Genomic DNA, 14,872 nt, shown 5'->3' with positions numbered 1-14,872 from the left:
AGACAACGTCATCCGGGAGTCCATGTATCTTGAAGGACGTGCTGCACCATAAGCTGGGCCATCTCCTTGGCGGAAGGTAACTTAGGGAGAGGGATGAAATTGGCGGCCTTGGAGAATCTGTCCACCATCGTCAGTATGGTGGTTTTGCCATCTGACGGAGGAAGCCCAGCAACGAAATCCAGATAAATATGGGACCAGGGGTGATGAGGGACATGAAGTGGCTGTAAGGGGCCAGACAGAGCTTGCTGTGAAATCTTGCTTTGTGCGTATACCATGCATGCGGCGACGAAGGCCGAGACATCAGGAAACATGGTGGGCCACCAGAAGCATTGACGGAGGAAAGCCAGGGTCCGAGTACCAGTATGACAGGTAAGCCTGGAGGAGTGAGCCCATTCCAGGACCTGAGAACGGACCGCATCAGGCACAAACAGACGGTTAGCCGCCGCCCCCCCCCCCCCCAGGGATGTCATGCAAGCTGGAATGAGCTCATGCCTCGTATGGTTTGATCCATAAATCATATGGATTACATAGAAAAACTCCCGACAAGTACAGCTTCGCAAAAAACATACATCTATTGATCAATGACTTGTTATTCAGACCTCATATATGCATTAAATCTATTTAGACATGTTAAGTTAAAAAGTGACCTGGACTTATTTAATCTATTGGCCCATTTATATGTAATTTAGTTTAGAGCCGTCCATTTAGATTTTTGGAAAGGGCTTTTATTTTTGTACAAATGGTTTTGTGTACCTTTCTTTGTTTACAATGCCATCAGTGTTGCATAGACTGACCTGGAAATCCCCATATAATTTTGTTCGGTATTTAAACTACACTGTAAACCCCAAGGCATTTTTAACTCAAATATTTCAAGTAAGTTGAACTCAAAGTCAGTGAAACTGAACTGAAAATAAAAATACAACTACATGAAAATTCATCATTATTTTTAAAGTAGATCTTTTTTTTAAAATTGTTTTTAATATCTGTGTTTTTGCATGTACATTGAGTGATTGATTGATCATTTTACGCTACACAATGATAAATAACATATATTTATCATATACATACGTATACTAATCATTACTGAAAATGACTTCTCATTTAGTTCTGAATAAATAATGACTTTTCATTGATTTCAAGCTCAACTTACTACTCGTATTTGAGTTAAAAATGCCTTAGGGTTTACACACTGGGGTTTACAGTGTATGATGAATCTGAAAGTTCTGACAAAAAAAGTGAATACATTACTAAATCTAATCTACCTATAAATTCTATCCGAAGAGGACATTGTGTTGATCTACAAAATGTAACAAAGTCCCTCCTGTGTGTGTGTGTGTGTGTGTGTGTGTGTGTGTGTGTGTGTGTGTGTGTGTGTGTGTGTGTGTGCGTGCGTGCGTGCGTGCGTGCGTGCGTGCGTGCGTACGTGTGTGCGTGCGTGCGTGTGTGTGTGCCTGCCATGAGGCCATCTGACATGGAAAAACCTGAACAGTGTCCCAAATCCAGGCAAAGTGATGTCAGTTCTACTAACACAATCACATTCACAGGTGGGAAAGATTAAATATGAAGTAATCTAAGAAATGGAAAGCATTCCACTGAATGGTGCTATCAAGATCTCTTCAGCTATTAATTAAACAACTAAGACTCTCCCCAACAGTTGTTTAAAACCAGACGCCTCTGGTGTAGCGTACACACACACTTCAGAGAGAGATAGTGAATGAGAGGGAGGAAGGGAGTGACAGACTGGAGTCTGGGGATATCGCTGACATTCTGGAGCTCACACTAGAACTCCTTTTCATTCGAGACCTCTTGTCAGTCTTTGCTTCTTCCCCCTTGGTTACAACTGGGTACCGCTGTCTCACCTCACCCCTCTGTAACGATGTCCTCCCCCTCCTCCTGTGCCCCCTCACCACTATACCCTCCTCACCTTCTACCCCAAACCTGAGAGGGTGAGTAGTCATACACACCTGACAGAAGGACTCTAGAACCACACGAGGGAATGTGTAGGTTGAACTAACAAAAGAGGAGAAGAAAAAGTGAGTGTTGGGTATTGGGACTATATACTGTATAGTGAAATGATCTTCCATTCCCACACCTATTTCTTTATGAGTTCATACTCCTGGTCTTAATGTGAGACAAGATACAGTAGCTGATTTAATCACATGGAGCCCACCTGTGACCCGAATTAAGCGTCTTTGTCCCTATATCTCAGGGTGGCTATAGGGGTGATAGGTCCTCTGTGAGTTTGCATACTGTATGACACACTCACACATGCACTTGTGTATGAGGGACAATACTTAGTGACGTTTTTTTAAATGGATCTGTAACAATGTGCTCTACTCATGGGGGACAATGGAAGTTTAGACTTCATCAAGGTGCTTCTCCTCCACTCCATGTGAAAGCCCACTAACCCACCGCTCACTAACCAGCCATTACCATGTGTTTCCCCTCTCTCTGTGGAGATCACCAGTGAGCCTCTCCTACCAGTCGTGTGTATATCGGGGGTTAATTTATCGTTGTCCATGGTCAGCGGTTAAAGATGGGGGTCTGATTTTGTATGTGTGTGAGTGTGTGTCAGATGTTAACGGCCAGGGTTTATAGTATAAGTGAGTGAGGGACCCTTCTTTTCAATTCCCGCCTAAAATGACATGCCCAAATCTAACTGCCTGTAGCTCAGGCCTCGAAGCAAGGATATGACTATTCTTGATACTATTTGAAAGGAAACACTTTGTAGCTTGTAGATATGTGAAATGAATGTAGGAGAATATAACACATTAGATCTGGTAGAAGATAAAACCAACCAAAAAACATGTGTTTTCTATTTTCAGCTTTGAAATGCAAGAGAAAGGCTATACAGTGACCTAGGATTCTAGGTATAATTTAGATGTTGTCCACAAGATGGAAGCAGTGTGTATGCAAAGTTTCAGACGGATCCATTGAAGAATGACATGCCTACATAATATTTTGTGTCAAGTCTCCCAGGTGTCCTTCACAAGTATGCCCACATGTACCCAAGTGGCTGAATTGTTCCATTGATACATTTTCAAGTACAGACACGCTCAAATTTGTTGGTACCCCTCCACAAAAAACGAAGAATGCACAATTTTTCGCTGAAATTTTCGCTGAAATAACTTGAAACTGACAAAAGTAATTGGCATCCACCATTGTTTATTCCATATTTAATAGAAATCACACTTTGCTTTTGCTTTTTTATTCAACATAATATTGTAAATAATAAAACAAATAAATGGCATGGACAAAAATGATGAGACCCTTAACCTAATATTTTATTGCACAACCTTTAGAGGCAATCACTGCAATCAACTGTTTTCTGCCGCTCTAAATGAGACTTTTGCACCTGTTAACAGGTAGTTTGGCCCACTCTTCCTGAGCAAACTGCTCCAACTGTCTCAGGTTTGATGGGCGCCTTCTCCAGACTGCAAGTTTCAGCTCTTTCCATAAATGTTCGATAGGATTCAGATCAGGACTCATAGAAGGCCACTTCAGAATAGTCCAATGTTTTGTTCTTATCCATTCTTGGGTGATTTTAGCTGTGTGTATATTGAGTCATTATCCTGCTGGAGGACCCATGACCTGAGACTGAGACAGAGCTTTCTGACACTGGGCAATACGTTACACTCCAGAATGCCTTGATAGTCTATAGATTTCATTGTGCCCTGCACAGATTCAAGGCACCCTGTGCCAGGCGCAGCAAAACAGCCCCAAAACAGAACAAAGCCTCCTCTAATGTTTCACTGTAGGTATGGTGGTCTTTCCTTTGAAAGCTTCCTTTTTTCGTCTGTGAACATAGAGCTGATGTGACTTGCCAAAAAGCTCTAGTTTTGACACATCTGTCCAAAGAAAAACATTCTCCCAGAAGGATTGTCAATATGCATTTTCGCAAATTCCAGTCTGGCTTTTTTATGTTTTTCTTTCGAAAGTTGTGTTCTCCTGGGTCATCTTCCATGGAGCCCACGTTCGCTCAAAAAGCGACGGATGGTGCGATCAGAAACCGACATACCTTCACCTTGGAGTTCAGCTTGTGTCTCTTTGGCAGTTATCCTTGGTTCTTTTTCTACCATTCACACTATCCTTCTGTTCAATCTGGGGTCGATTTTCCTATTGTGGCCGCGCCCAGGGAGGTTGGCTACAGTTCCATGGACCTTAAACTTCTTAATAATATTTGCAACTGTTGTCACAGGAACATCAAGCTGCTTGGAGATGGTCTTGTAGCCTTTACTATTACCACGCTTGTCTATTATTTTCTTTCTGATCTCCTCAGACAAATCTCTCCTTTGCTTTTCTCTGGTCCATGCTCAGTGTGGTGCACACAATGATACCAAACAGCACAGTGACTACTTTACTCTATTTAAATAGGCTGAGTGACTGATTACAAGATTGGAGATGTGTGATACTAATTAAAGAAAAAATGTTGTTTGAAATATCACCATAATCCAATTATTTATTATCTTTTCTAAGGGGTACCAACAAATGTGTCCAGGCCATTTTAGAATATCTTTGTAGAATAAGCAATAATTCATCTCTTTTCACAGCTTCTTTGCTTTATTCTATGACATATACAAGGCATACAAGTATACATTATAAAATAGCTTTTAATTTCATCACTTTTCAGGAGGAATGAGGCATTATTTCACTGAGCTGTGAGGGCACCAACCGATTTGAGCACGTCTGTACATAACTATAGAGAACATACACACATTCTATGATAATAAAAATATAAGTTTACACACTCCCAGGAATCTCATATATGATGGATAATTAGCTTCCTTACAGAAAAGACACTAACCTTCACACCTCTAGATGGCTGGGCGGGGTGGGTGTGGAGCCAGAGACGGTGGGCAGTGGGGTCAAACTGTAGAACCCAGTTCCTACATATGAATGTGTGGGGGATGGAGGACTTAAATGTGGTGCTTTTGAAGTTGTCTCCCACGGCCACTATTGAGGATAAAAAAATAAAAAAATATTACTATTACTTATTTTTATTTAACCTTTATTTTAGCAGGGGGTGAACACTGCATCAATACATCAAATACACAACACATCTATAAACATATATATATATATAGGATAAAGAGTTTTGGGATCATGATCACTATAATGAAATATGTGGACCAATAGGTAATAAGACGCATAGACTATACTAATATATTGTATGCCACAGGTCTATATATTATATATACATATATAGAAATCAAAGACAAATATCATAAATTAATATGCAATCATGTAAACAACTGGATTAGCAAGAGAAGCAAAAACGTATTTTACTTACTGATCTGAAAAAGTCACGTTACTATCTTCTCCTTCCTTGCGAGCAGGACTCCTTGTGTCACTCTTAATTTCTGCATTAATTTCATTCAAATGTGTATACTTGAAGTTCGATTTAGCGTTTATACTCTTAGTAGACAAGTTATACAAGCTGTGTGTAATGCAAACTCTTCTTCTTTCTTTCAATTTTCAATGGACAATTAATCGTGTTGTGCGCGGGCTTAGTACAATGGCTTTTACTTATACAAAGGACCATCACATACTCATGCAAAGCCCTTTTGGCTATCTAGCTAGCTATGTTTCAAAATGATAGGTGGTCATTGGACCAAGATACAGTCAACAAAGTGAAAACCGCCCGTCTCATTGGTGCGTAATGATTTCTGTCCTTTGTGGGCTAAAAAAGGTGTTGTGTAGCCAATACATAATGTAGAATGACGCAGCGAATTTTGGTTGCCTTCTAGAGTGTCTAAGGATTGCACAGAAACCAAACTTGACTGGGTGAAACAAGGTTTAACCTTTCACGAGTATCTACCCCGGGTCCGGGAGCACCCCCCACCCCCCCCCCCCCCCCCACACTGAGTAGCATAGCCTAGCATAGCGTCACAATTAAATAGTAGCATCTAAATATCATTAAATCACAAGTCCAAGACACCTAATGAAAGATACAGATCTTGTGAATAAAGCCACCATTTCAGATTTTTAAAATGTTTTACAGGGAAGACAAAATATGTAAATCTATAAGCTAACCACGTTAGCAAAAGACACCACTTTTCTAACTCCATCAGTTTCTTACTCCATCAGGTGCTATCACCAATTCGGCTAAACTAAGATATCGATAGCCACTAACCAAGAAAAAACCTCATCAGATGACAGTCTGATAACATATTTATGGTATAGGATAGGTTTTGTTAGAAAAATGTGCATATTTCAGGTAGATATCATAGTTTACAATTGCACCCACCGTCACAAATGGACTAGAATAAATACATAGAGCAACGTGTTTACATAATTACTAATCATCAAACATTTCGTAAAAATACACAGCATACACTAATCGAAAGACACCGATCCTGTGAATACAGACAATATTTCAGATTTTCTAAGTGTCTTACAGCGAAAACACAATAAATCGTTATATTAGCTTAGCACATATGCAAACGTTACCAGAGCATTGATTCTAGCCAAAGAGAGCGATAACGTAAACATCGCCAAAATATATTAATTTTTTCACTAACCTTCTCAGGATTCTTCAGATGACACTCCTGTAACATCACATTACAACATACATATACAGTTTGTTCGAAAATGTGCATATTTAGCCACCAAAATCATGGTTAGACAATGACAAAAGTTGCCCAGCTGGTCAGACAATGTCGTGCGCCATATTAGACAGTGATCTAGTCTTATACATAAATACTCATAAACGTGACTAAAAAATATAGGGTGGACAGCGATTGATAGACAATTTAATTCTTAATACAATCGCTGATTTACATTTTTTAAATTATCCTTACTTTTCAATACAGTTTGCGCCAAGCGAAGCTACGTCTAACAAGATGGCGTCATAAGCGATTAATATTTTTCGACAGAAACACGATTTATCATAATAAATTGTTCCTACTTTGAGCTGTTCTTCCATCAGAATCTTGGGCAAAGAATCCTTTCTTGGGTCTAATCGTCTTTTGGTCGAAAGCTGTCCTCTTGCCATGTGGAAATGCCAACTGCGTTCGGCATGAACTGGAAACCTGCCCGGCGCTTCAAAGTGTCTCAGAAATAAATGTCCCAAAATGCGCACTAAACGGATATAAATTGCTATAAAACGGTTTAAATTAACTACCTTATGATGTTTTTAACTCCTATAACGAGTAAAAACATGACCTGAGAAATATTACTGGCTACACTAATGCTTGGAAAAAGAGCAGGTCGGTGTCCACCGCGCGCCCGACGCAGCTGGAAAAGAGTTCCTACCTACAGGTTTTTTTCATTTATAGTGGCTGTGATTGCGCAATCGATACCATTCAAATCGTCATCACGTAAAGGCATCCAGGGGAAGACGTAAGCAGTGTCCGTATCCTGATAGCGTTCACAGTGGTCTTTAAACTGACTCCAGATCAGGGGCCAAAATGTGTGAAATCTGACTCCATGTCAGGGAAATTGCTGTAGAATGAGTTCTGTTCCACTCAGAGACAAAATTCCAACGCCTATAGAAACTAGAGAGTGTTTTCTATCCAATAATAGTAATAATATGCATATTGTACGAGCAAGAATTTAGTAGCAAGCCATTTAATCTGTAATGCAATTATGCTAATGAGAAAACAGCACCCCCTGTAGTCGCAAGAAGTTAAGGTTTATATTACATCGATTGTTTTGTGGCAAGTTGAAAGTGATGGAATTCATGAGAAATGCTGTATACAACATGGATCATGTTAGAATATAAAAATGTATTTTATTAAACAAATCTATGCTACATTTTATCTCTGGGACCCTCTGGATGACAAATCAGAGCAAGATTACTGAATATAAACAAATTATTTACCTTCAGAGGTGAATGTATCATACCAGTTGCCATGATAAAAATGTTTTGTTGTTGTGAATTGGACACTGCAATTAGATGAACAATAATTTAAACTTTCTGCCCATATAAGACATGTCTATGTCCCGGAAAGTTGGCTTTTGTTTCCAACGTCATTCTAATCACATTATCGCATATTGAGCAACAACTGTCCTGATTTCAGGACACCGATCCTTAATGCATTTATTGTGGTCGTTGATACAAGATTAATGAAAACTAACTTTAGGCTACATGAAAACTAACAATCACATGTGCACACACACGCATACAGTATGAACGCAAGAGCAAACACCCTCCTTCTCCTCCCTTACACACCATGAGGCGTCAATGGCCCATGTCCATTGGCAAAAGCATGGCGAAGGTAACTCAACATACTGTGTCTCCATCTAATAGAGCTGATTGTGTACACACGTAACCCAGGCCAATTGCTTTCCTCTGGCAGCAGCTGCTAAACTGGAGAGAAATCCACAATAAGTGAAATAAATACTTCCTTTTCCATCTCCCTCTCTTTATAGAGAGCGGGTAATTTCCCAGGTCACTACTTTGAGAATGGATCAGGTGTCTTAACTCTGGGATAAGTGGCTGATGTCACAACCCAGGAATCTAAACTCTCTCTCTCTCTCTCTCTCTCGCTCTCTCTAGTAGCTTTATGGCTGCATCTAATAAGATAATGTCCAGTAAAAGTGCCTTAGAAAGAGCCAGTGATGGGTCACAGCGGGGTTAAAGTGATGAAACTAACTGAGTGGTATGCTGTTTCACTAAAGTGCTTTCATTAAGACAGTCTCTGGGGGCTCTATCAGCAAAGGACTGCAGTGTGGGTCACATAGCCTACTGTTATTGTGGGACCCTAGTTGACAGTTGGGCCCAGGGAGTTCTCTAGGCTGAGAAGTCTTAAGTCCGGAACGCATTTCACATCTTCACATTAACAATACAGTAGAAGGCAATACATGGATACAATCGTTTTTTTTTTTTTTCTCTCTCCCCAGTTCTCTTGGATGTACAGTATGAAAACTATTTGGCGAGATAGATAAGCTGTGAAACTGGATAAAGAGTTACCTGTCTAACAGAACAGGAGGTGTTTAATGGAAGCCTCTCCAACATAATCCAGGTGGATTCAGGAATTCCCCAGAACAGCTGTCTTGGCCACTTATTTTTTCCAAACTTTACTAATGACATGCCACTGGCTTTGAGTAAAGCCAATGTGTCAAATCAAATCAATTCAAATTGTATTAGTCACATGCGCCGAATACAAGAGGTGTAAACCTTGCAGTGAAATGCTTACTTTCGAGCCCCTAACCGACGGTGCAGTTAAAAAAATACAGATAAGAATAAGAGATAAAAGTAACAAATAAATAAAGAGCAGCAGTAAAAATAACAATATATACAGGGAGATAAACGGTACAGAGTCAATGTGCGGGGGCACCGGTTAGTTGAGGTAGTATGTACATGTAGGTAGGTAATTAAAGTGACTGCATAGATGACAACAGAGAGTGGCAGTGGTGTGGAGAAGGGGGGGGGGGGCAATGCGAATAGTCTGGGTAGCCATTTGACTAGATGTTCAGGAGTCTTATGGCTTGGGAGTAGAAGCTGTTTAGAAGCATCTTGGACCAAGACTTGGCGCTCCGGTACCGCTTGCCATGTGTTAGCAGGGAGAACAGTCTATGACTAGGGTGGCTGGAGTCTTTGACCATTTTTAGGGCCTTCCTCTGACACTGCCTGGTATAGAGGTCCTGGATGGCAGGAGGCTTGGCCCCAGTAATGTACTGGGCCGTTCTCACTAACCTCTGAAGTGCCTTGTGGTCAGAGGCCGAGCAGTTGCCATACCAGGCAGTGATGCAACCAGTCAGCATGCTATCAATGGTGCAGCTGTAGAACCTTTTGAGGATCTGAGGACACATGACAAATCTTTTCAGTCTCTTGAGGGGGAATAGGTTTTGTTGTGCCCGCTTCATGACTGTCATGGTGTGCTTGGACCATGTTAGTTTGTTGGTGATGTGGACACCAAGGAACTTGAAGCTCTCAACCTGCTCCACTGCAGCCCCAGTCGATGAGAATGGGGGCATGCTCGGGCATCTTTTTCCTGTAGTCCACAATCATCTCCTTTGTCTTGATCACGTTGAGGGAGAAGTTGTTGTCCTGGCACCACACGGCCAGGTCTCTGACCTCCTCCCTATAGGCTGTCTCGTTGTTGTCAATGATCAGGCATTTTCCGATGACACCACTGTTGTGTCATCAGAAAATGTAATAATGGTGTTGGAGTTGTGCCTGGCCGTGCAGTCATGAGTGAACAGGGAGTACAGGAGGGAGCTGAGCACGCACCCCTGAGGGGCCCCTGTGTTGGGGATCAGCGTGGCGGATGTGTTGTTACCTACCCTCACCACCTGGGGGCGCCCCGTCAGGAAGTTCAGGAACACCTTGAAGAGGGAGATGTTTAGTCCTAGGGTCCTTAGCTTATTGATAAGCTTTGAGGGCACTATGGTGTTGAACGCAGAGATGTAGTCAATGAATAGCATTCTCACACAGGTGTTCCTTTTGTCCAGATGTGAAAGGACAGTGTAGAGTGCAATAGAGACTGCATCATCTGTGGATCTGTTGGGGCAGTATGCAAATTGGAGTGGGTCTAGGGTTTCTGGGATAATAGCGTTAATGTGAGCCATGACCAGCCTTTCAATGCACTTCATGGCTACAGACGTGAATTCTTCAGGTCGGTTGACATTTAGGCAGGTTACCTTAGTGTTCTTGGGTACAGGCACGATGGTGGTCTGCTTAAAACATGTTGGTATTAGAGACACGGACAGGGAGAGGTTGAAAATGTCTGTGAAGATACTTGCTAGTTGGTCAGCGCATGCTCGCAGTACACGTCCTGGTAATCCGTCTGGCTGGTGCTCTCATGCCAGTTTCAGTGTTATTTGCCTCAAAGCGAGCATAGAAGTAGTTAGCTTGGCCAGTAGGCTCGTGTCACTGGGCAGCTCTCGGCTGTTTTTCCCTTTGTAGTCTGTAAAGGTTTGCAGGCCCTGCCACATCCGACGAGCATCAGAGCTGGTGTAATATGACTCGATCTTAGTCCTGTATTGTTGCTTTGCCTGTTTGATGGTTCGTCGGAGGGCATAGCAGGATTTCTTATAAGCTTCCGGGTTAGAGTCCCGCTCCTTGAAAGCGGCAGCTCTAGCCTTTAGCTCAGTGCGGATGCTGCCTGTAATCCATGTCTTCTGGTTGGGGTACGTATGTACGGTCACTGTGGGGACGACGTCATTGATGCACTTATTGATGAAGCCAATGACATGTGGTGTACTATGTGACATATGTGGTGTACCTCAATTGTATTTTATATTTTTATTTTACTTTTATTTAACTTGTCAAGTCAGTGAATAACAAATTGTTATTGTCAATGACGGCCTAGGAACATTGCCATTGGAGGAATCCTGGAACATATTCCAGTCTGTGATAGCAAAACAGTCCTGTAGCTTAGCATCTGCTTCATCTGACCACTTTTTTTATCTAGTCACTGGTGCTTCCTGCTTTAATTGTTGCTTGTAAGCAGGAATCAGGAGGATGGAATTATGGTGAGATTTACCAAATGGAGGTCGAGAGAGAGCTTTGTATGCATCTCTGTGTGTGGAGTAAAGGTGTTCGATAGTTATTTTCCCTCTGGTTGCACATTTAACATGCTGATAGAAATTTGGTAAAACTGATTTAAGTTTCCCTGCATTAAAGTCCCCGGGCTACTAGGGGCGCCGCCTCTGGGTGAGCGTTTTCTTTTTTGCTTATGGCGGAATACAGCTCATTCAACGTTATCTTAGTGCCAGCCTCTGACTCTGGTGGTATGTAAACAGCTACAAAGAATATAGATGAAAACTCTCTCGGTAGGTATTGTGGTCTGCAGCATATCATGAGAAACTCTAGATATCGTGCACCAGCTGTTGTTTACAAATATACGCAGACTGCCGCCCCTTGTCTTACCAGACGCTGCTGTTCTATCCTGCTGGTACATCATATAACCAGCCAGCTGTATGTTGATATTGTCGTCGTTCAGCCACGACTCGGTGAAACATAAGATGTTACAGTTTTTAATGTCCCGTTGGTAGTTTAATCTTCCCAATTACTCGTCCATTTTATTTTCCAAAGATTGCATGTTTGCTAGCAGAATTGAGGAGAGTGGGGGTTTACTCGATCGCCTCCGACTCCTCAGAAGGCAGCCCGCCGTCCAGCCTCTCTTTCTACACCTCCTCATCACGCAGATCACTGGGGTCGGGGCCTGATCCCGTGTAAGCGGTATGTCCTCTGCCTCGGGGTCTCTGCCTCGGGGTCGTCAGAGAAAAATAATTATGCTAGTCCATGGTGAGTAATCGTAGTCCTGATGTCTAAAAGTTATTTTCATCATAAGAGACGGTAGCGTCAACATTATGTACAAAAATAGTATAAAAAATAAGTTCTAAACAATGCAGATAAAAAAAAAAAAAAAACAATCGGTTGGGGCCACGTAAAACGTCTGCCTTCTGCTCCGACGCCATCTTGCGTCTACCTATGTATGTGGATGACTCAACACTATACTTGTCACTATACTTACAGTGAGTGAAATAACTGCAGCAGTTAGTTTCAGTATGGGTGACAAGGAATAAGTTATTTCGAAATATTGAAAGAACTTAAAGCATTGTATTTGGGACAAGTCATTCACTAAACCCTAAACCTTAACTAAATCTTATAATGAATCATGTGGAAATTGAGCAGGTTAAGGTGAATAAACTGCTTGGAATAACCCTGGATTGTTAACTGTCATGGTCAAAACATGTTGAAAGAACAGTAGCTAAGATGTGAGAAGTCCATAATAAAGCGCTGCTCTGCCTTCTTAACAACACTATCAACAAGGCAGGTCCTACAGGCCCTGGTTTTGTCGCTCCTGGACTACTGTTCAGTCGTGTGGCCAGGTGCCACAAAGAAAGACCTCAATTACAATAGGCTCAGAACAGGGCAGCACGGCTGGCCCTTAAATGTACACGGAGTGCTAACATTAACAATATGCATGTAAATATCTGATGGCTCAGATTGAAGGAGAGATTGGTTTTATCACTACAAGTGTTGACATACTGAATGCACCGAGGTGTCTGTTAAAACTACTAGCAGACAGCTCGGACACCCATGCTACACTATTTCACATCAGGTAACCCATGCATACCATACACCCATGCATACCCCACAAGATATGCCACCAGAGGTCTCATCACAGTCCCCAAGTCCAGAACAGACTATGGGAGGCGCACAGTACTACATAGAGCCATGACTACATGCAACTCTATTCTACATCAGGTAACTGATGCAAGCAATAGAATCAGATTTAAAAATACAGCTTATGGAACAGCAGGGACTGTGAAGCAACACAAACATAGGCTCAGACACATTCATGCATACACACATGATAACATACGCACTATACACAAACGTACACATGGATTTTGTGTTGTAGATATGTGGTAGTGGAGTAGGGCACACACTTAGTGTGTTGTGAAATCTGTTATGAATGTATTGTAACATTTTTTAAATTGTATAACTGCCTTAATTTTGACAGACCACAGGAAGAGTAGCTGCTGCCAAGGGAATCCATAATAAAAACAAAATGATCACGTTCCAGGTAAGACCCAGATATAGACAACATCGAATTAACAACAGTTTATTAAAAGGCTAGGCATCCCGCTAGCGGGAGAACTTCCGTGAAACTGGAGGGTGCGCAACTTAAATAAATAATCATAAAAATGTGGGATATTAAACATTTATGAACATACTTATATCGATTAAAATATTAAATTCTTGTTAATCTAACTGCACTGTCCGATTTACAGCAAGCTTTACAGTGAAACCATGCCATGCGGTTGTTTGAGGATGGCGCCTCACATAAAAATATTTTTACTTCATCACAGGTTTCATAAATTCACAAATAGAGATTAAATATTAACTTACTTTTTGAAAATAATCCTCTGATTTTTTATCCAAAGGGTCCCAGCTATGACATGTAGTGTCATTTTGTTAGATAAAATCCTTCTTTATATCCCAAAAAGTCAGTTTAGTTGGCGCAATCGATTTGAGTAATCCACTCTTTCAACATGCCAAGATAGGAATCCAAAAATCTTCGCCTAAACTTTGTTTCAACAAGTCAAAATATGTTTCTATTAAATCCTCAGATTCCCTAAAATGTTTTTAAACTAAAATATTTAATACGGAAAGAAGTATGTTCAATAGGAAAACGATATTAGCAGGTGCGTGTCCTCTTCCTAGCGCTCACATACACACATTTCCAAGTCTGTGTCCCTGTGGTAAAACTCATTATTTTTATTCGTTTTGGAAGAAACAAGCCTGAAACCTTGAATTCTGAGTGCTGACACCCAGTGGAAGCCATAGGGATTGCATCCTGAGAGCTAGATTTCAGAATGTCCGTCTACTTTCCATTGTAAGAGCATGGGCTCTAAAATAAAAACTCATTCGGGTTGGATTTTCTTTGGATTTTTTCCTACTTTATCTATTGTGTTATAGTCTCCTACATTATTTTAACATTCATACAAACTTCAAAGTGTTGTCTTCCCAATGGTACCAATTACATGCATATCCTGGCTTTACTTTGGGCACGTCAGTCAGGCAGAATTTGAGAAAAAAGCACCCTAGCCCTATTAATCCAACAGGGGAAGGCATATATATTATGCCCCCCACTTCTACAACCAAAGTTGCACATCAAGGAATACATCAAATAACATACACTTATCCACACACACCCTTATGCACAGGCGCACACTCACACACACTACTGACAAATGCATGCATTCCATATACAATATCGTTGTATATCTCATTGAACCTATTTAATGTTGTTACACAATGATCTCACTGTACCGATATACATCTTCTTTTTTATGTTTTGTTTAATTATCAAAATGCTTTTTAGATCATCACATTATTATAAATAATATATCATTTAAATTATTTTATTTATATTCATAAAAAATATACAGTACCAGTCAACAGTTTGGA

Source organism: Salvelinus fontinalis, chromosome 26, assembly GCF_029448725.1.
Source record: "Salvelinus fontinalis isolate EN_2023a chromosome 26, ASM2944872v1, whole genome shotgun sequence".
Lineage (NCBI taxonomy): Eukaryota > Metazoa > Chordata > Actinopteri > Salmoniformes > Salmonidae > Salvelinus > Salvelinus fontinalis.
This window is presented reverse-complemented; position numbering follows the sequence as displayed.